Source organism: Canis aureus, chromosome 25, assembly GCF_053574225.1.
Source record: "Canis aureus isolate CA01 chromosome 25, VMU_Caureus_v.1.0, whole genome shotgun sequence".
Taxonomy (NCBI): Eukaryota; Metazoa; Chordata; class Mammalia; order Carnivora; family Canidae; genus Canis; species Canis aureus.
This window is the reverse complement of record NC_135635.1, coordinates 35398823-35421304: the sequence shown is the minus strand read 5'-3', so window position 1 is coordinate 35421304 and position 22482 is coordinate 35398823. Positions and strand designations below refer to the sequence as shown.

The window sequence follows — 22482 nt, the reverse complement described above, 5'->3', positions numbered from 1 at the left end:
ATAATATATTTTTAATAGGACAGCAGCCAAGTTGTTCTATTTCCATACAGGTGGTTATAAACAAAACATAATTAGTCATGAAAGAGGAAGTAAAGGGGAAGAAAAAAGATAGAAATTCCCTATTCCCTTCATCCAAGGAATTTAACTCTAAACACTCAGTTTAATGGAGACTTCCTTTATGAAGCATTTCCTTACGCCTCCCAATCTGTTTGAAGCTAGAATTAACTAATTCTTTTCTATACCTCATATTTTCTGTACCACTACACCTAGTTCAAGCACCTATCAGTGCTTCTATACTAATTAAGGGCAACTGGTCTACTTGTCTGCTTCTGCTTGCTGGACTGTAGACTCCTCAGGGGAAGGACTTCATCTATCTTTCTAGTTCTCTTGCCTAATACAGTGCCCACCACAGAGCAGGTTTTCCATAAATCTGTGTAGATGAGTAAATATATGCATGGCTTAGAGTTCTTGGGACATTGTCCTCCCCAAAGGGAGTAGCTAGGAGTCTTTTAGGACAAGAAAGAATGAAGAGAAATAAAAGGATCCTGGATGCTAAAAGTCCCAGGACTCACCCCTCCTCATCTCGACTTTCTAACTATTAAGAGAACATATCCAAGACTTGTTAGCCAAAGGGATGCAGTAGCAGAGATAGTTGACCCTAATACCCATTTTCCTCTTCTTCCCAGATGACAGGAGTCCTCAATTTTTTAAAGATGTATTTATTTTTTGGGGGGTGGTGAGTGTGGGGGGAAGGGAAGAGGGGGAGAGAGAAAGAAACTCAAGCAGATTCCAGTGATGAGCAGGGAGCCCAACGTGAGGCTCGATCTTACAACCCTAAGATCACAACCTGAACTGAAACCAGGAGTCTGATGTTCAACTGACTGCACCACCCTGGCACTCCTAGAAGTCCTCAATTTTTGCCTCGATACCTGGCCACCCAGAAAGGAGGCTTCACTTCCCAGCCTCCCTTGTAGCTGGGTGTGGTCATGTGACCCACATCTGTAATGGAGTGTGAGCATAAGTGCAGGATGGCAGTTTCCAGGGCCCTTCTTCACGTTCCCTCCACATTACCTGGCCTGGATTAAAAGGTCAAGAACATATCCCAGAGATGGGTAGGATTGGGGGGCCAGAGGAGCCTGGGATCCTGAGGACCTCATGGCTCATGGCTGCCAAGGCAGTTGTGGACTACAAAGCTTGGACTACTGCCTGAGGAGGAAATAAACTTCTGGTTTTTAAAGCCACTCTTACTTTAGGTTTCTGTATCACTTTCAGCCAAACCTATTCCTGAGCAATGCAAGGCTCAAAGTGTTGACAGCCAGAGAGCCTAATCACCTACAAGTCACAGGGCTTATGAAACTGTCTTAAAAAACAAACAAAGCAAAGACCTAAGGATCTCTACCCTTCACCCCACCCACATCCAGGTTTCGGGATTCACTGTGGAAAGCTAGGCCTGCAAAGTCAGTTATGTGGAAACTTTCCAAGTTTTCTGGAAGAACATTAGGAGACAAAGTTGAGGAGGGCGGAGGAAGAAAGAGAGGACAAAACAGAGCCACTGAGGGAAAACTAATGATGATTAGTATCAGACTCCTCCCTGCTCCCTCTCTGTCCCTCTAATGTGGGAGTAGAATGCATAAAAGGGGAGGATAAGACTTCTACCCTAAGGATGCCTGGGTGGCTCAGTGGTTGAGAATCTGCCTTTGGCTCAGGTCATGACTCCAGGGTCCTGGGATCGAGTCCCACATCGGGCTCCCTCCAGGGAGCTTGCTTCTCCCTCTGCCTGTATCTCTGCCTCTCTGTGTGTCTCTTGTGAATAAATAAAATCTTAACATTTTTTAAAATTTTTATTTATTTATGATAGTCACACAGAGAGAGAGAGAGAGAGAGGCAGACACACAGGCAGAGGGAGAAGCAGGCTCCATGCACCGGGAGCCCGACGTGGGATTCGATCCCGGGTCTCCAGGATCGCACCCTGGGCCAAAGGCAGGCACTAAACTGCTGCGCCACCCAGGGATCCCCAATAAATAAAATCTTAAAACTGAAAAAAACTACCCTGAGGAAAGCTACAAAACATTATAACCGAGGCGTCAGTAAAGAATATAGAGACTAATCCTATAATTTCACAGATGAAGTGAGGTCCAGGGAGAAGAATTGACCTCACTCAGATCACACAGCTGTGAGGATCAAAGTCAACACTGACTCCTAAAACACTGTAGTTTGGGGTATCAACCCCCTGTGCAGTGGAAAATCTACGAATAACTCTTGGCTCCCTAAAAACTTAACTATTGATAGATACCCTGTAGTTGACAGGAACCCTTACTGATAAACAGGCAATGAACATATATTTTGTGTGTTACATGTGTTATACACTGTATTCTTACAATAAAGTAAGCTACAGAAAAGAAAATGTGATTAAGAAAGTCATAAGGAAAGGAAAATACATTTACAGGACTGTATTGTATTTCTCAAAAGAAATTCACGTGTAAGTGGTTCCGTGCAGGGCAAACCCTGTTGTTCGAGGGTCTACTATATTTATTCTCTTATATAGTGTTCTCTTTTGTTAATCTCAGATTCCTAAAGATGAAAAAATGCTTAATCTAATCTCCTCATTTTAAAAGTAAGGAAAGATGTATTGAGAGAGATCAAATAAGTTGCCAGCGTCACACAACTGGCTTCTTACCACCGAATCAGCTTCTCTTCCCTAGTCTTTGCAGTCGCATAAAACAATGTGCTGGAAAATCTTTTTTTTTTTTTAAGATTTTATTTATTTATTCAGGAGAAAGGCAGAGACACAGGCAGAGGGAGAAGCAGGCTCCACGCAGGCAGCCCGATGTGGGACTCGATCCCAGGACCCTGGGATCACACCCTGAGCCAAAGGCAGATGCTCAACCACTGAGCCACCCAGGTGCCCTGTGCTGGAAAATCTTATGTAAATCCAAAGTAAATGTGCACATTCAAAGGAGGAATGGAGATAAGCAGTATCATGTAAATGCAAATGTAAAAACACCCCCTCCCGTGATTCAAGTTATGTTGGTCCACGAATAGTTAATAGTTTTTAACATCTAACACTTTTCTTCCTGTCCCAACTGGCAGCCAGAATTATTTTGCAAAACTACGTTTGCAAGTCCCCAAGAGGGATACATGTGTAAGTATGTTTTAAATTTGCAAATGTTTTGTCTTTGAACTCCTTAAAAGGGAACACTAACCATCTTCATCTTCAAACTGCTCTGCTGAGTTTGTTGCAGTATGTTTATACATCCCTCCCTCTTTTTTCTGTGACTTCCCAGAACAGCTGAACCCTTCAAGTTACTATAAATTTTCTTCCATAGGTAATATTGGCTTTCACACTTAATGGAAATAGGGCAGAAGGAATGAGTTCAAGGAGGAAATAAATTTGGATGGGAAGAAGCCACCACAACCTTGTGAATAAAATGTGCATGAGAGTTTCAGTAACACCTAAGAGCATAAGGAAAGGACCATGCCTCTCCAGAGCAGCACCACAGCGGGGGGATGAGTAAAGTGCTGAGCACAAGGGCATACTTTGTTATTTGCTTTTGTTTTTTGTTTTTGTTTTGTTTTGTTTTTTTGAGGTGTATTTATTTAAGTAATCTCTGGACCCAATGTGGGGCTCCAATCTTAGGAGGGGATCAAGAGTCATGTGTTCTTCCGGCTGAGCCAGCCAGGCCCCCGAGACAGGGTATACTTTGAACCAGATTCTACCCTGTGCTAGAAAGAAGCCTTGGGATGTTTTCAAGGGTGGCTTTCCTCTGTCCAAGCAGAACCAGTTGATGCCCTTGAAAACATGCTTATGTGCCCATTTCATTCTTAATGAGGCCAAGCACATTAGTCACACAGCTCACAGACAAATAGGAATGTCTGTAGCTCTGAACTCATTGTTCTTTGCACAGGAAGCTCGGCTCTGCATGCTCAAATGTCATCCTCTAAAGGTCAGCTCTGGGTACACAGAAGCCGTCTAGGAACACTGACAGTAGAGCTGAGCCCTGGACACGTCAAACAAGAAAGCTGTACAGTGGTTTCTCTCTACTCTAACAGGGTCAGGTCCAGGCGGGACAAGCCAGCCTCTGCCCCTGGGGCAGACTGCCCTTTGGAAAGGAAAGCAGTCTCCCCAGACTTTCCTGTTGGAAACAGTGCCTGAGACTAAAAGAGGAAAGGAGGTCCCAAACCTGCCCTGCTGTAACCCAACTAGAGCAACCGAGGTCCTGAGATCCTTGACCTGCCCTGTTCCTTCTCCAAGCACAAAGGAAAAGTCTGGCTCTCCCAGCATGCCTCTCTGCCCTTTGCCTGGGGCATCCTCCCGGTGCTGCCTGCCACCACCCAGCCAAGCGGTGGGAAAGAGTCGGAATGGATTTGGAGATCACATGCTAACAGTCCCTCCCACTTGTCCATCAAAGTCCCCTCCAGTTAGCACCTCCTCCGTAAAGACTTCTTAGGGTCCTTCCGTTTCTCCATACGTGGGCACTCTGGCACTCCCTCGTGGCACTGATCACATTCTGTCCCCAGTTAGAGTTAATTAGGTACATATTTTTCACACCCACTACAGGGTCAGTTTAAAACCTACAGATTAAACAATTTGCCCTAAAAATTAAACAGTAACATTTGTACTTTCTACAATTAAAAAAAAAATGTTATGCTTGGGGAAGGAAGCATACCATCTTTTAAAAACAAAATGAAACAAACTTTGTTTCTCTGCTTTTCTGTTTCCCAAGTGCCTGCTTGGCGTGCCTCTGGGGTGCTCAGCCAGCCTTGATCCCAAGCACACCGCAAACCGCGAGCATTTTCAGGACAAAGGCAACCTTACTGCTATCTCTGAGCCCTTTATGATTAAGCACGGAGTTGGCACAGTATAAACAAAATAAATATATCATGAAATGAATAAAGCTAGCATTAGCTCAATGACAAGCAAGACATAAAATTAAATGGTCCCATCCAAGGCTTTCTAGTGTCCCCTGGAGGCCACACAACTCCTTTAGCACAGGAAACAGTGTGACTCTTGATAAGCAAGCAGCATACAAAGCACAGCTTCCTACCCTTCCTCTCCCTGCAGCTCAAAGCCCTTGGTGCGGAGCCACCTGCCTCCAGCCTTCTTTGGAAACGTATTCATGTTAACATTGCACTAACACTTCTTTGGATTTTTCTGGGGAGCCACTGCTGCCGTTCCTGCTCTAGCTACTGCTGAAATCCCTTTGGCAAATACCTTGGGACTGCAGCTCCTCACATGGTTTAGAAAGTTCTCCCCTTTGACTCCTGCAACATCACTTTCTACCTGCTCAATTAGAAATCGGAAGGCACCCACCCCCATTTCCTGGATTCATGGTAGCAGTAAGCGGCAAAGGAGAGTATGCTCCTGGGCAGCTGCCAGGTTGAAGGGTAGGTTGAGGCTGGGGGGTGAGTAGAGGCCAAGCAGCAGAATTTGGTAAACCTTGATTGCTAACCACCACCCCCACTCTCCACCCCCCGTGTTGTTCTTTACAGTCTTCTACTGGTCAGTAACAGATCTCTGCCTCTTAAAGCAGCAGCCTGAGAAACTAGAAGCCATTACCTGAGATTTAGGGGTAAAAGTGCCCACAGGAGACAAAATACCCTGAGGATTTAGCCAGACCGATCTTTCGGTCACAGGACTGTCTTCAGGCCAATGGAGAATCCACACTGATTTCACTTCCTCATTTATTTTGTGACTTCGGATCTCAAGGGTAGGCCAGCTGATGGAGTAGTTAACAAATGTATTCAATCCTGGTCTCTGAACAAATTCCTTAAGAATATTAACTTATCCAGTTGCCTAAAGAGCTTCTCATCTGGGCTCACGTTTGCTACATTCTCTAAAGCCATTCTTTAACCCCGATCTTACTGCCACTCCTCTGAAAGCATTCAATGCTGGATTTTAGTGGGGTGTCTATTCTCCTTTGAGCATTCCTTTGAAAGAAAATTCTTTTGGTAGTTTATGATAGTATTAAGTCATTGACAAGTGATCCTCAACGACAGTTTCTCTAAGTGTTCCTTTCTGTGTGAGAAGCTAGGGAGTTACAGCTAAAGCCGTGAAGTTCCCAATGGCAAGGGCAGACTGGACAAGTGACATGAGGGCAGGAGGCACCCTGAGTGAGACAGTGCTCACCTCTCCTCCAGTGAAAGGTATGTGTAGCGGCTTGAATAGTGTCTTCTCAGACTTCATGTCCCCCTGGAGCCTGTGACTGTGCCTTTATTTGGAAACGAGGTCTTTACAGATAATACAGTTACAGACGAGCTCATGCTGGATTAGGGTAGGCCTTAAATCCAATATGACTGGTATCCCTCCAAGGAAAGAGACACAGGCACATAGAAAGAAACCTTGTGGCAACAGAAGCGGAGATTGGAGTCATGCATCTACAAGCCAAGAAAGCGCCATGCCCCTAAACTAATTCTCCCTTGTCATCTCAGTTTATTAAGTATTGAGCCCATGGCAGAAACTCTGCTAGATCCTAGAACTACAACAGCAAATGAGTCTATTCCTGCCCTCTGAACTGGTTACCTGAGGGGAGACAGACATGTAAACAAATAAAGATACTGGAAAGTGACACAGGCAACCATACATGTGTATACAAGGAGTAGGACCAGCAGAAAGGAGTAATTAACTGTTGAGAAAGGGTGTCAAGAGAAGCTTCTTAGAGACAGAATCCCCTAAGCAGGGTTTGTAAGGGCAAGTTCTCAAGAAGTTGCTGAATCACGGGAGCATGCTGCAGAAATGGTGGTGACAGACCGTGGTCTTTGCAGACCACTGCACAAACTTATTTCCGCTGAAGGGAGAGGCAAACATGACAAAGGAGGTGCAGACAGAGGCTGGGTCATGGCAGGTTAGAAGGGTTCCACTTAACTCCATGGACAATGAGGAGTCCCTGGAGAGTTTAGAGGAGAGGAATAAGGGGTTACGTTGTGCTCTGAAATATCTGGGCTGCCACATGGAGGATATATGACTGGAGGCAGGAGCAAGAGCAGCAGCACTCATCAATGGCTTGAACTCAGGCAGAGGGGGTTGAGCTGAGGGGAGAGAATGGATGGGGGCGCTATTTAAAAGGGAAAATAAAATAATGCACATGTGGGAATGCGGAAGGAGAAGAGAGAAGTCATTTCCTGTTCACCTTTCCTTTTTCGGGGTTGGATTGCAGAGCAGGGCTGGGACATCCGAAGAGTTGGGTTTCATGCAAGAGGATTAAGCAAGAGAGTAAATAGGGGGAGAACAATAAAGAGCCATTCCTCACTACTAGAGAAAGGTGTCACATACATGAAAAGGAGAAACTGGGATTGGACTAGACTTGGACATATTGGTTTGAAGTCATGGTGTTTTAAGATAGATAACATGATTGTTAGGTAGATGGGGAGAGAGAGAGAGAGATGCATCTGACTCTTGATTTTGGCTCAGGTCATGATCTCAGAGTCCTGAGATGGAGGCCCCTGTTGGGCTCCATGCTGGTTGCAAACCTGCCTAAGATTCTTCCTCTCCCTCTGCCCCTCCTTCCTCTCATGCATGCTCTCCCTCTCTAAAAAAAAAATTTAAAAAGAGAGAGATGTTACAGAAGTAGATTTCCATGTATAGCTGTGTTGTATGTTCTAGTCATAAGCACTTAGAAGGGCTTAGAAACAATGGCACTTCAGTTGTCATGAGCCTCCTGTCATCCAAATCTCAGTTTCTGGCTTCTTGGAGAAATGTCTGATTCCAAGGCAAGACAGGAAAAGAACAAGATGAGTCTGGGAATTATGTGCCAGGAAGTGAAGAAGCACTCAGAAAAATATGAAGACATGCCCCGAAGACACAGGATAGCATCACAGGGCTCCCTCTGGCCAAATCTGGGATAGTTTGAGCATCAAAATTAATAATGACACTCACTGATTATAATCCATTGAAAAAAATTCAAATTCATGAGTTCATACGGATATAAATAACAAGAATAAATGTGAGGAAAAAGAAAAAGTTCTACTTAATGGTAGAAGGCCAATTAATAAATACAGAAAAGATGATGGAATTAGAAAATCATTACTTGGGGTGGGGGATGCCTGGGTAGCTTAATGGTTGAGCATCTGCTTTCAGCTCAGGTCATGATCCTGGGGTCCTGGAATCAAATCCTAAATCAGGCTGCCCATGGGGAGCCTGCTTCTCCCTCTGCCTGTGTCTCTGCCTCTCAATCTGTGTCTCTCATGAATAAATAAACAAAATCTTCTTCAAAAAAATCATTACTTGGCAACCACCACAGTAATAACTAATTTAGATAGAATCCTTGGACGCTAAAACTAGCATGTGAACATTTAACGAGGTTATGGACATAGTCTCAAAAGAGCTCCCCCAAATATTTACCTGCTTATTAATTAATGAGTACAAAATGCTTACTAATTAGTAGACAAACTTAGCCAACACCATCATCATCAAATGATAAAATATAATCAGTAATAAGAGAAACCAACATTAAGTTATTCCTGATAAACTGAGACAACACAGCATCCCTTCCATGAAATGCCTGCTAACACTGCATTACTGGAATCTAATAATAAGAAAACATCAAAAAACAAAACAAAACAAAACAAAACAAAACAAAACAAAACATCAGACAAACCCAAAGTGAGGGGTATGCTACAGAGTAATTAGTCTGCTGTCTTAAAAAAAAAAAGTCAGTTGTGAAAAACCAGGAAATAATGATTAAGGGAGACTAAGAAAGACATGATTAAATACAACACATGATCTTAGGTAGGAATTCTGAAATTATAAAGAACATTATTGAAATGCATTTTGAAATTTGAAAGGGGTCCATGGGTATATTGGCAGATGGCAGTATCACCATAATATTCATTTCCTGATCTTGATAGTTTCACTCTGGTTATATAAGTGTCCTTGTTTTAAGGAAATAAACACTGAAGTAATAAAAGCCAATGGGGCATCATGTAGCACTGCTGTCAACTGGTTCAGAAAAAATAATAATAATATGCATAAGTATACAGATAACACAAGAAGACAAATGTGATCAATGTTAACAATTGATGAAGGATGTGTAGAGGTTCTTGTGCTTTTCTTACAATTTTTCTATGACTTTGAAGTTGTTTTAAAATAAAACTTCTAAATGTATTAATATTCTAGAAAATGCAAACTCATCTATAGTAACAGAAAGCAGATCCTTGACGGAACAGAGAGGGGCTGGAGGGAAGAGTTAGGATTCCCAAGGAGCACCAGGAAACTTTGGGGGTGATGGATATGTTCATATCTCAACTATGGCAATGGCTTTCTTGGTGTAAACATATGTCAAAATTTTTACTGTCACTTTAAAAATCTATCAATAAGTAAGATAATAAAATAAAGTATTTTCTCCAACCAACCGATTTATCCTATGAATGTTTTTTTGTTCTACATTTCCATATTCCTGAAATGTCCCATCCTCAGAACTTCCTCCATCTTACCTACTCCTACATATTCGAGAAGAAAAAAGATTTCCATCTCCTCCACTGACTCTTCCTACACTGAAATCTGCTGTGTCTTTCATTAATTCAATGAAGCTTACTGTTAAATTTCAAAACATACTAACCTGGAACACCTGTTGGTTAAGCGTCAGACACTTGATTTCACCTTAGGTCATGATCTCAGGCTCGTGAGATGGAGCCCTGCATAGGGATCCACACTGGTGCCTGCTTGCGATTCTCTTCCCCTGTCCTTCACCTCCCACCCTCTAAAATAACTTAAACATTTAAAAAACAGTATACTAACCTTTACAACACATCCAATGGAAGTATATGATCTTTTCTATTGCTATATCTAGAATCATTTCAAATATTATTTATCATGTTTCCTGCTTATTTTTATATTAGAATTGAATGTTGAGATGTTTACATTCCTGGAGAGTAACATATTGTCAAACTGCATTGTACGGTGTGTACTTGGGTAAAATCAGAGGAGAGGGACAGGTGGGCGCGGGAACACAGTGAATGCACCTGAGAAAGTGGGCTTGGAGATGTAGCTTAACCATAACCAGCCACGTGCCAAGCACACTCTGCATCACTTCCTTAGGTCTAGATTTGCCCACATATCAAAACAAAGGTTGGATCAAACGTCCTATAACCCCCACCCCCACCCCCGCCCCGAAAATGTTCTCAGTCTAGGATTGAGTAGTGACCACTAGATGGAACCCATGTACAGCCTTGAGCATTAGGAGGCCAGGCCTTGCCGCAGCAGGAAGCCCAGAAAGCATGGGTTAGAGAGATGATCTTGTGCTTGATGCAGCAGGGCTAGTATGCACAAAAAACTTGCGAAGTTGTGCCCCACAGCCAATGGTGTTTTTGTGTCTGTAACATCTGGGCCAGGAAACTAGGGATCAGAGGAAGTCAGGCCAAAGTGAAAGTCATACACAATTTTTTGGTCTCCTCCTTACTAAATCCCAAGAGTCTTTAACAAACATAGAGTATGCAGATTCTGTATGATTTTCTGTATTATCTGAAGGGAAACTTATTTAGAAGTTCCACATGTTTTTAGCCAAACATGTTCAAATGAATATTGTTTTGAGAGAAAGGGGATGTTATTTTCTTATGTCAAAGGTATTCAAAGATATTGGAAAGGAATCTTCGTTTTTAGGATTCGAAGATAAAATTTGTATGAGATTAATTAAAATGGCTAAGAATTTATTTATTTATTTATTTATTTATTGCATAAGAATTTAAAAACTATCAAGCTATAAGCAGATATAAAAACAATTGGTTTGTATGCTAATAAATTAACTCTGTTAACACTTGTTGAACACAGAAGTATCAAATGCCATAGTGTAACTGATTCTTTAGGAAGTGTTTACGAGTCACATGTATAAGGAATGACATACTAGGTCCTCCCCGAATAATCCTTTTCATCTACCACTGACCTTTCCTGCTGAATATTTCAAAACCCTTTGTAAACTTAGTTCAGCATCTCTGTGGGGTATTCCCTTCGACTGCAAATCTGTAACAGTGAGAAACTGTCTTTGATAAGAACAAGTCCAGAAACTTGGAAAAGGATGATGGTAAGACTCAGGTACAATACAATTCAGATTCAACAAGAAGGTTTTTTGTTTTTTTTTAAAGATATTTATTTGGCAGAGAGAGAGAGAGAGAGGGAGAGAGAGAAAGCACAAGCAGGCAGAGTGGCAGGCAGAGGGAGAGGGAGATGCAGGCTCTGAGCAGGGAGCCTGATAAAGGGCTCAATCCCAGGACCCTGGGATCATGACCTGAGCCAAAGGCAGACACTTAACCACAGAGCCACCCAGGTGCCCCAGATTCAACAAGAAGTTAATGAAAAATGGTCTTGGCAGGAATTTTAATTCCTTTATTTATTCCTCACAACATCTTTGTTGATAGCCACTTTATTTATTTATTTATTTATTTATTTATTTATTTATTTATTTATTTTAGAGAGAGAAAGAGAGGGCATGCATGCACAAACAGGAGGGAAGGGTAGAGGGAGAGATAGAAGCAGACTCCCTGCTGAGCAGGGAGCCCCATACGGGGCTCCATCCCAGTACCCCAGGATCGTGAGCCAAAGGCAGACACTTAACTGACTGAGCCACCCCGGCACCCCTGTTAATAGCCATTTTTAATGACATTTTTTTTTTAAGATTTATTTATTTATTCATGAGAGACACACACAGAGAGGCAGAGACACAGGCAGAGGGAGAAGCAGGCTCCTTGCAGGGAGCCCAACACGTGACTCAATCCCGAGACCCCAGGATCACACCCTGGGCCAAAGGCAGGCGCTAAACCCATGAGCCACCCCAGGCGACCCTTTAATGACATTTTATAAATGATGACATGAAATTTTAGAGATGTAACATAATTTGTACTAATAATACAAGTGGCCACGTCAGAATTCAACCCAAAGTCTCTTGATTCCCAGCATTCCTCCCAATACTCTGTGGTGGGTGAGATGAGTGATTACCTCAGCCTTAACATGAAGGTAGAGCCCTCATGGGTGAGTCATCATGAAGCTATGGAACATTTTCTCCCTCCATGTTAGAGCTGTTCTCTTTGTCATACCCCTTTTGACAAGTATTATTCCTTTTCCCTCAGCAAAGAATAATCTGGAACTGCATAGTAGCAGACACGGTCACTTGTGATCAATAGCACAGCGCTACATGACCTTGCCAGTCGGCAGCACATGAGAAATGAAATCATATAAAAGCATTAACAAATAGCAACACCAGGAAGCCAATGCAATTGCTAAAGGGTAACCCTCCGTTCTCCCCAACACAAACCAGAGAAAGAAAAGGTGTTTGTGGCTGAAGCTCACCACAGTATTGAAGACCTGATTTTGTAGTGGTGGTGGTGGTGGTGGTTGTTGGTGGTGGTGGTGTTGTTATTTTAAAGGGATGTTGCAGACAGTGCATTCTCTGATCTACACAAGGAGAGGGGTGTGTTTAACTATTTTTCTTCTTGCCCACACACTAGTGCAGGATGCAATCCTTACCAAGGTGGGGAGATCACTTGGTTAGGAAGTTCTCCCTTCCCTTAAGAGAGCAAAGAAGAGGGACATACATGAACGTGGTGAAGAATACCTAAATTTTTCCCCATGAGGCTTGATAAAGTTGACATCTTTCTTCATGACTTCCTGCAGTTCAGGAACAAGATTGGAGCAAAGGATTTAAGGGTTCTGTAACTCTCATATCAGACCAAGGGCATTATCCTCTAAATAAAAGTGTCTTATGAGGAGGGCATAGGTCCCTACAAGTGGAAGAAAGCTTGCTCCATGCTCCATGCCTGCTGACTGGGCGGTAGGACAGTTAGGCTGTCAGACTCCATTTCCCATTTCAGGGACTTCAAGCCCCAGCCAGTTCCATGGACAGCAGAGAAAGCTGGCTCTCTTAGCCCAGCCTCCTGACCAAGTCTTGGCAGGCCCTTTTGTTTGGGCAAGGCTGAACCCAAAGAGAAGTTTTGTTGCACTATGTACTCTCTCTCCTGATACCTCTGGCTCACCACTATCGGTGGAACCCGTGCTGCAGGAGGCAGAGGGTCCCCTCCTGCTACACCCACCACCCCCTTCTCCCCCACAGTGTTTCTGGTCCACTGTGTTTTGCGCTTGCTCAGTGGGAGGAAATCCCAGTTGATCTCAGCATTCCTTTCTGATAATTACCATATGCCTCTAGAGACCTGGGAAGATCCACCCTGGCTTGCTGCGTCACTGTGGAGGCCATTCTGAGCCAGAGTGCTGAAAGCTTGCCTTCTCTTTTTCTTTTTCTCCCTCTCTTTTTTTTAAATTATAATAAGCTACCTTGTCTCTGTGAGATTCTGTGACAGTGAATTGCAGAGGCTAATTATTCCCTCCATTAAAAAAAAGTTTCCTCTACATCATCTAAAGCATGTTGTCTGGTCGCTAGCCTGACATGATTGGCACAGGTAGCCAGGCTGAGTTCAATTAAGGGATTTTCAGGTGTCAACAGCTGAGAATAAGAGTCTCGCTTCTCTAACTCAGGGAGACTTTGATGAAAGTGAGAAACGGCCATTAACCCTGTGAGCACGTTCTCTTCCTGTCTCCTTGTCCAGATCCTCTGCCTCTGCCTTCTCCTGTGCCAGGAAGAAGGTACGGGAAGGAAAGGTTACACTGCCCAAGACCACCAGCTGTCTGCAGAGGGGCAGAAAATACCTACTCATGGAGAGAGAAAAGTGGGCTCTGGGGCTTCCAGAACAATTGTACAAGTTTCCCTTAAAAAGCGGAGGAAGTTTAAAACTTTATTTTTCCCCCAATTTCTAGAAAATATCTTCATTTGCCAAGTCACCTGTAAGATTTTGCTTGTTGAATTATTTTGTGAATAGGAAACACATGCAGTGTTACAGTAAAAGGGTACGTAGTGAGAAACAATCTTCCTCCTGCCTCAGTCCCCAGCCACACAGTTTTCTGGCATTATCCTTCTTCTTATTTTTTTTTTTTTAGATTTTTAAAAATTTACTTATTCATGAGAGACACAGAGAGAGAGACAGAGATAGACAGAGGGAGAAGCAGGCTCTATGGGGACCCTGATGTGGGACTCTATCTCAGGACCTGGGATCATGCCCTGAGCCAAAGGCAGACGCTCAACCACTGAGCCACCCAGGGGCCCTCTGACATTACCCCTCAAAAGGAATTTTGCTCAGCTATAGATTTATGTATGTGTGCATATTCAGTTTACCTGAAATTCAAATTTACTTGGGTATCTTGTATTTTCTCTGGCAATCCTATCCTGGGTGTCACTGTTTCTAGGCCCCTCTGGAACAGAGCTAGACTATACAGATATATAAAATACATATAATTATGATATAATATATAAGTGTGTATTATAATATATACATATATATAACATAAATAATATAAATAATATATGAAAATATATTAACTCATGTTTCTACACATATCTATTATTTCTGTATTATAATAAGTAATTGTAATCTATTATAATAAGTATGTATTAATCCATGTTTATACATATAACTATTATTATTTCTATATCTGTCTTTGCAAATACATGTATCATATATATATCACACATCAGCATGAAATCATATTTAACTTTAAATATAATTTCATTTCTAGGGGCACCTGGATGGCTCAGTGGTTGAGCATCTTCCCTTGATTCAGGTCATGATCCCGGGGTCCTGGGATCAAGTACTGCGAGGGGCTCCCCACAGGGAGCCTGCTTCTCCCTCTGCCTATGTCTCTGTCTCTCTCTGCGTGTCTCTCATGAATAAATAAAATCTTAAAAATATATATAATCCAATTTCTTTTTTTTTTAATTTTTTTTTTTATGATAGTCATACAGAGAGAGAGAGGCAGAGACACAGGCAGAGGGAGAAGCAGGCTCCATGCACCGGGAGCCCGATGTGGGATTCGATCCCTGGTCTCCAGGATCTCACCCTGGGCCAAAGGCAGGCGCCAAACCGCTGCGCCACCCAGGGATCCCTATAATCCAATTTCTAAATTTTAATTTATAAAATACATATTTCAGTCAAATATTTAATATATTTAAAGTTAAACATAGGACGCCTGGGTGGCTCAGTGGTTAAGCATGTGTTTTTGGCTCAGGGCGTGATCCTGGGGTCTGGGGACCAAATCCCGCATTGGCCCTGCATGGAGTCTGCATCTCCCTCTGCCTGCGTCTGCCTCTCTCTCTCTGTGTCTCATGAATAAATAAATAAAATCTTTAAAAATAAATAAAGTTAAACATGATCTCATACTGATGGATGCTATATGTGTTTACATTGGTGTCCATGACTCTCATCTAGGAACATAGGTCCTACTGGTTTCTTCTACTGGTTTCCTTTGCTTATCTGTAACTTCCCTCTCTGATAGTGGGAAACCTGGCCCCCAGTATCCACCACTCATTTACTTGGTTTGTCCATTATTACTTACATTACCTGTAAAGCAGTTTCAGAATGATTAACTCATAATCCCTCGAGGAATGGATTTACTAACTGGAGAACAATGTTTGCATATAGTGTCTTTGGTCATTAGCCTTGCAATTCCAAATCCAGACAGTGGTTTCCAAAGTTGCTGAGGTGAGCTCCTTCTGCCCCGTCCCCTTCATGGTGTTCTGTTATACATTTGTAATACAGTTAGAATTCATCTGTCAAAGTCTGAATACCACCTTGGGATCCCCCCCACATTCTGGTGGATTTTCTTTTCTAAGATTTATTTATTTATTTGAGAGACAAAGAGAAACCATGAACAGGAGAGGGGGAGCCAGAGAGAGAAGCCGACTCCCCAATGACCATGGAGCCTGATGCGGGGCTCGATCCCAGAACCCTGAGATTATGATCCAAGCCAAAGGCAGATGCTTACCTGACTGAGCCATCCCCTCTGGTGGATTTTTTTTTTTTTTATGTGTACATTGCAGTTTACTCTTTGTGGTGTATAGTTCTACGGATTTTGACAAATTCAGAGTCATTTATCTACCATCCCAGAATCATACAGAACCATTCAACCAGTCTAAAAATTCCTCCAAGAATCCTCTTTGTAGTCAACCACAGCTCCCCTCCACCAACCTCTGTTGGCATATGTTTTTTTATTCCCATAGTATTGCCTTTCCTAGGGTGATTATGCATGATTCTCTGTGAAGAAATGAAATTATTTTGGTTCAATTAAAATTACCATGCTTCTTTTATGAGAAATGTATTACTATAGGATAAAGATGATACCATATTAATAAGGAAATGGTTCTTGCCATCGAAGTGTTCATTCTTTTGTGAGGACACAAATACATACACCCTTTATGCCACTGACTGGTCATTGTGAAAAGTGCCAAATAAGAAGTATACAATGTATACTTCTCTCAATGTGATGAGAATTTAAGGAAAGAGAACTTTAAAATATTTATTAGATGTTAAATCCTTGTTATAAATTTATATTCTTGGCTTAATGAAAGCTATACCATTTGATGAAAAATATTGAGAAGTATTCTAATTAAGGATAAGTTGGCCTTACAGAATATATTAAAATAAATTAGCTTAATTGTGACGAGGTGAATTTATTTCTGCCCAATAATGTTGATACAATGCAGTTTTGTTTAGTGCCTATACAAAGTTTCTAAATCTTATAGCCGGCCAACACATGCAAATCTATCTCTATGGTTTTTCTTGAGAACTATTTTAGCTGCCTGCTAAGATCCTCTTTATGTCTTGCTTCACCTGGTATAGTGCTTCATGTAATCATTAGGGTAATCACCACCTCACTAACACAGAATAGCAAGCCCTGAACAAAATGGAGAATAAAAGAATGTGGCCTCAAATTTTAGAAATCCAGGCATTTTAACATATCCACTAACCTGCGTGTTGATGCATTCACTCAACCAACAAACAACCACTGGGAAAATTTTAGGGGCTAAATATTATGCTATAAATTGAAAATATAGTAATAATGGAGCTTAGACTCTACTAACAAAGACTTACAAAGAAACCAAAATCAGAGACTGTAATGTATTTTAGGAAAAACATGGTCAAGGAGCATAAAACTTAGTTGTAAACCAGATCACACTTCCTAAAGCAGAGGGCAAGAGAGTTAAATCTTGAGTTATGCTCTTCATCATGAATGTGACTTCCAAGATTCAATGGTTTGCTTTCACTAAACAAATGTTTATTCAGCAACTCTAGACACTACTTGGACTGTTAAGACAAGGGAAGAAAACACTAGATAGAATGCTTTGGTTTTGGATTATGAAGTATGCCTCAGAATGTAAACTTATTTTCCTCCCTCACTATTCCTTGCTCTATTTGACAAACTAATGAGCAGACGAGAGTCATTGAAAACTAGTAATTAAGTATATAAACATTTAAGAATGCTGTTCAAGTGTTTAAACATCCTTGAGAGCCCTTACATAGGTCAAACATGTCCCTAGTCTTCCCCTTTACATCATGAATTCTCCTGGCAAACTTCGTCTTTATGTGCAATTTCAAGGTGAGATTCAGATCAGCATACACACAAGAAACAAGTGGATGGGACTGAATGCCTGAAGTTGTATTTTAAGTGGAAAGATACTAAGAGTGTTTGATGCCCTGTTTTTGGTCATATTTGATCTCCTATGTTGCACATAACCAAAAATGTTAAATTAAAAAAAAAAACAAAAATGTTTATTTCATTTTTATATTTGGTCATAAATATTCTAATCTTTTATTCAAATAACAGAATTTTCCCTCCTCATATTAAGGAAAAAAGGGGAGGAAAAATGATGTCAGGTCAAAGGGCTTTAAGAAAAACACCAAAATGTCAATAATTATTATCTTACGGTTGTGGGATTGTCAGTCATTTCATTGTCTTGTATTATTTTTTGTTATTTTCTGAGTGCTCTCTGATTATCATGCTTGCTTTTTTAATAAGAACTTGAAATAAAATTACAAAGACCTTAAGACAGTAGCCTGAAATCTGGGCAGTGCTTTCAAGAACATTAATACTTAACAGAGTAAACATTTCTGTAAGCACTGTGATTTGGTCAGTGTTTCATGTTGGCTGCACATAGCTCCTGAATCAGAGAGCCTAGGTAATGAGAAAAATATCACAAGACTGCACAGCAAGAGTAAGCGAAGGCCAACGAGATAGAGAGGCTTGTAGAGAACGAATAGTCTAGAAACAGAGTTATATACTAGTGGAAAGAGAACTGGAAGCAGAAAGGGCAGAAACCAAGAGAAGTTGGGTCATCCCAAGAGCAGAGCCTTGCTTAGAAAGCAACAGACATCTACTCTTAAGGGACAAGGTAACAAGATTAATAGAGCTGCTTCTTATCAGAATAGCTTTTTAGTGCTCACTGAGACCTGTGTGTCCTGTTCCCGGCTCTGTGGCTGATGAGATTATTTTGTTCTTTCTCTGCTTTGCATATGTTCTTGCAACACAAAGGACAGCCTGAGAACGTATCTGCTCCTTGCAATTTACAAGAAGCTAACTGGCATAGACAAATATTCAGATTGAATCCAATAAAAAAAAATGTTCTTTAAAACAGTGATAAACAGCCTGAGAGATAAATTTTTCTCTGTTTATAGTTATGTCCTTAGGACTGAGCACTGGAACAAAAATTGATAGGTCAAAGGGTAAAGAACTTTTTGACTACTGCCAGCTTTTCAAAAACTGCTTTGACTATGATTGAGATTATTTTTGTACGACTTTTGTATCTTTTAATTTTTTTATTTTGTGCATTATCTGTTTATATTCTGTGTCAATACGACTGATACTATATTTCAGCACTTTGGCAGGCCCAATCTCCATTTGCAACATGTTTCTTCCGTAATTGACTCCACAATGGAGGAGACAAAAGCTGAATTTTGATTTCCGCCTTCCCTTGTTGACATGAGAAATAAGTCTTTTGGCACATTCTCCAAATTCTGCCAGGAGATACAGCAGTCATTTTGAAACCAGAAACATAAAAGCTACATGCTAAGAAAGTGAGAGCCAAAACGGTTAATTAATTGGTGATGTTTGGGGGACCCTGGGTGGCACAGTGGTTTAGCTCCTGCCTTTGGCCCAGGGCGCGATCCTGGAGACCTGGGATCGAATCCCACGTCGGGTTCCCGGTGCATGGAGCCTGCTTCTCCCTCTGCCTATGTCTCTGCCTCTCTCTCTCTCTCTCTCTGTGTGTGTAAAATAAAAAATTAAAAAAATTGGTGATGTTTGGAGTCAATAGATCAGCTTGGAGTTATTCCTATGGGATTTCTTGTTATCTGAGTAAAAGGGTTCCTTCACCTGTTAAGCCACCATGGGAGGTTTTTCTGTTTCTTGTAGCTAAATAGGGCTTGACTCTTATATCCAGTTTTTCATGACTTGGTCTATATGATGAGTATCTATCATGTCTGTTACAAATATTTTCCCGGTTGGTTATCATTTGGATATGGAAGAGCTTGCTTGGTTCTTTAGTTCTGGTCTCACGGAGTCAAAGAATGAATCTCCTCGAGGACAGAGAGAGCAAAGCAATAGAAACTTATTAAGCAGAGAAAGCTCTCAAAAGTGAGAAGGGTCCACTGAGGGTTTTTATGGTCTGTCTTTTATAGAAAGCTGACCAGGGAACTTGGAAAATTTCTTGTCAATATCAGGGTGGATTTGTAAGTTTCATGTCTATGTTTAGAACAAACATGGTGGACTTGCAACAAACAAGATGTTTCTTTGTAAATATCATGAGCACAAACAAGGTGTTCCCTTCTCTCTGGTTACCATCTCCTCTATAATATTTCTCTACATCTGGGGTTTCTGTGAGCCTAGTAGCCTTTAAAGAGGAATTCTCCCTAACATTTTGGAGCTAGGAAGTCAGGTTTATTTTTGTTTTTACTGTCTTATCTCTGTTTCCTTGGGATGGAGAAGAGCCCAACTTTGGGGCCTTTCCCTTATCTTTCCCTGCCTAGCCCCATCTGCCCCTAACTCATTCCTACATCACTTTAGCTTGTGATGTTTTTCAATGCACAGATGGTTTCATGTTTATGCTGTTAAATGTACTTTTTTTTTTTTCTGTGATTTATTCCATTGAAAATCTGAGAAATGCAGTTGGATAAAAGTTTCGAAAGTTACTGAAGAAGTTATAAATAAAACATAGTCTATCAGTTGTAACAGAAAACAATGATGAATAAAAACAAAACATATGTCTAAAGAGCTACAGTAACAGGTACATTTATAATAATGAAAATGGGTTGGGGATGCCTGGATGGCTCAGTGGTTAAGCGTCCGCCTTTGGCTCAGGGCCTGGTCCTGGGATCCCAGGATCGAGTCCCACATCGGGCTCCCTGCATAGAGCCTGCTTCTCCCTCTGCCTATGTCTCTGCTCTCTCTCTCTCTCTCTCTGTCTCTCATGAATAAATTAAATTAAATTAAATTAAATTAAATTAAATTAAAAAAAGAAAATGGGTTGAACTTCTTAAATTCTCCTATTAAAAGATAGTACTTTTAGGCTGGTAAAGTACATACCTATGCATGCATACCCAGATACATACAATCATGCTGTTTACAAAACATACTCAAGCCAAAATGACACAAAAAAAATTGAAAGCAGATAGGCAAAGATATACTAAGGAATGAAAATACAAAGAGAGCAAGAAGTAATACTGAAGAAAATATAGTGTAGGGGAAAAACAGTAAGTAGGCCCACACCACTATTTTATTGATAAAGCTGCACCATGATATGAGTCATGTGATTTATTAATAAACACAATATAGTTTTATACAGAACAAAATACAATAGAAACACTTGAGGAGGGGATCCCTGGGTGGCAGAGCAGTTTAGCGCCTGCCTTTGGCCCAGGGCACGATCCTGGAGACCTGGGATCGAGTCCCACATCGGGCTCTCTGCATGGAGCCTGCTTCTCCCTCTGCCTGTGTCTCTGCCTCTCTCTCTCTCTCTGTGTGACTATCATAAATTAAAAAAAAAAAAAAAAAGAAAAGAAACACTTGAAGAAAATTCCAGAAACACAATTATATTGGGACATTTTAACATGTTTTATTCTTTGACAGGTGGGATAAGCAATATATAAATATATAGAGCTGAGTGATATAATTAACGTTTGATTTAATCAACACTATCAAATTATGTATGCTTCAAAACAATATGGATTCATTTTTAGTATGCCTGGAATATTTATAATAATTTAATGTTTTGTCAGAAGTTGGGGAGATCATAAATTGAGCAGATTATCTAATGTTCTCTCAATATAAAGCAAAAATAATTAATTTTAAAATTAAAATTTAAGCTTTTGGATTTTGGCATGGAGAAGGCAAAGGTATAACTATCTTAGGCCTCCTCGCATTCGAGTTCATCCTACACGGGCTGCCTAAATTCAACCCTGACGAGATCAAAGGCATATACCTGTAGTGTACCAGTGGGGAAGCCAGTGCCACGTTTGCCCTGGCCCTCAAGACTGGCCCCCTGGGTCTGTCTCCAAAAGAGTTTGGTGATGACATTGCCAAGGCAACTGGTGATTGGAAGGGTCTAAAGATGACAGTGAAGCTGACCACTCAGAACAGACAGGCCCAGATTGAAATGATGCCTTCTGCCTCTGCCCTGATTATCAAAACGTTCCAGGAACCACCAAGAGACAGAAGCAGAAAACTATTAAGCACAGTGGAAATATCACTTTTGATGGGATTGTCAATATTGCCAGACAGATGTGGCACCGTTCTTTATTCAGAGAACTCTCTGGAAATATTAAAGAGATCCTGGGGACAGCCCAGTCTGTGGGCAGCAATGTTGAAGGCCACCACCCTCATGATGTCATAGATGACATCAGTAGTGCAGTGGAATGCCCCATTAGGTAAGAATTATGAAGGAAGACATTTCAATAAAGGATCATTTGACAACCAAAAATTTTTAAATTTAAATTTAAAAATTTCCCAAGTTATCTTTTAACTGAAAGAGGAAATCCACTGCTTGTATATACTATATTTTGTGTATCCACTTATCAGTTGGTAGACACTTGGGTTATTTCTACTTTTTGACTACTATGAATAATGTTGCTATGAACATTTGTGCTCAAGTTTTGGTGTGAGCATATGTTTTCAATTATTTTGGGTGCATATCTAGGATTGGAATGGCTGGGTCATACGGTAATTATATGTTGAATGTTTTGAGGCACGGTTTTCCAAAGCAGCTGCACCATTTTACATTCCATTCAGCAATGCATGAGGCCCCAATTTCTCTACATCCTCCCTAGGACTTGTTATTGGTCATCTTTTTGATTGTCACGTCCACTAAGTAAAGGTTACATGCAGCTCCCTTGATGCATGCATGCCTGAAACAGCCACGTCTCTTAGCTAAGAGTTACATGCAAAATTCTGTGTGCCAATAGACCAATCCAATGGATGTTCAGAACTGCTTCGATGCTTAGAAACATTATCTCCTCACAGAAGATGAAAATTAGTATATTACCTCAATATTACTGAATATCATCTTGGGATAGAGAACTAAAGGGGCTAGAGAAATATCTCTTTATTGATTTCTGTATTTCTGTCCTCTGAAAGTTCTGAACCATGCTTAATTAAAAGAATCAAAGTTTCATTTTGCTTTCTGG

At 41.1% G+C, this 22482-nt stretch overlaps 1 pseudogene; it reads left to right on the top strand.

Moving 5' to 3' along the window:
- The window catches only part of LOC144297504 (large ribosomal subunit protein uL11-like), a 123037-nt pseudogene that overhangs the window by 39922 nt on the left and 60633 nt on the right, over nt 1-22482 (top strand).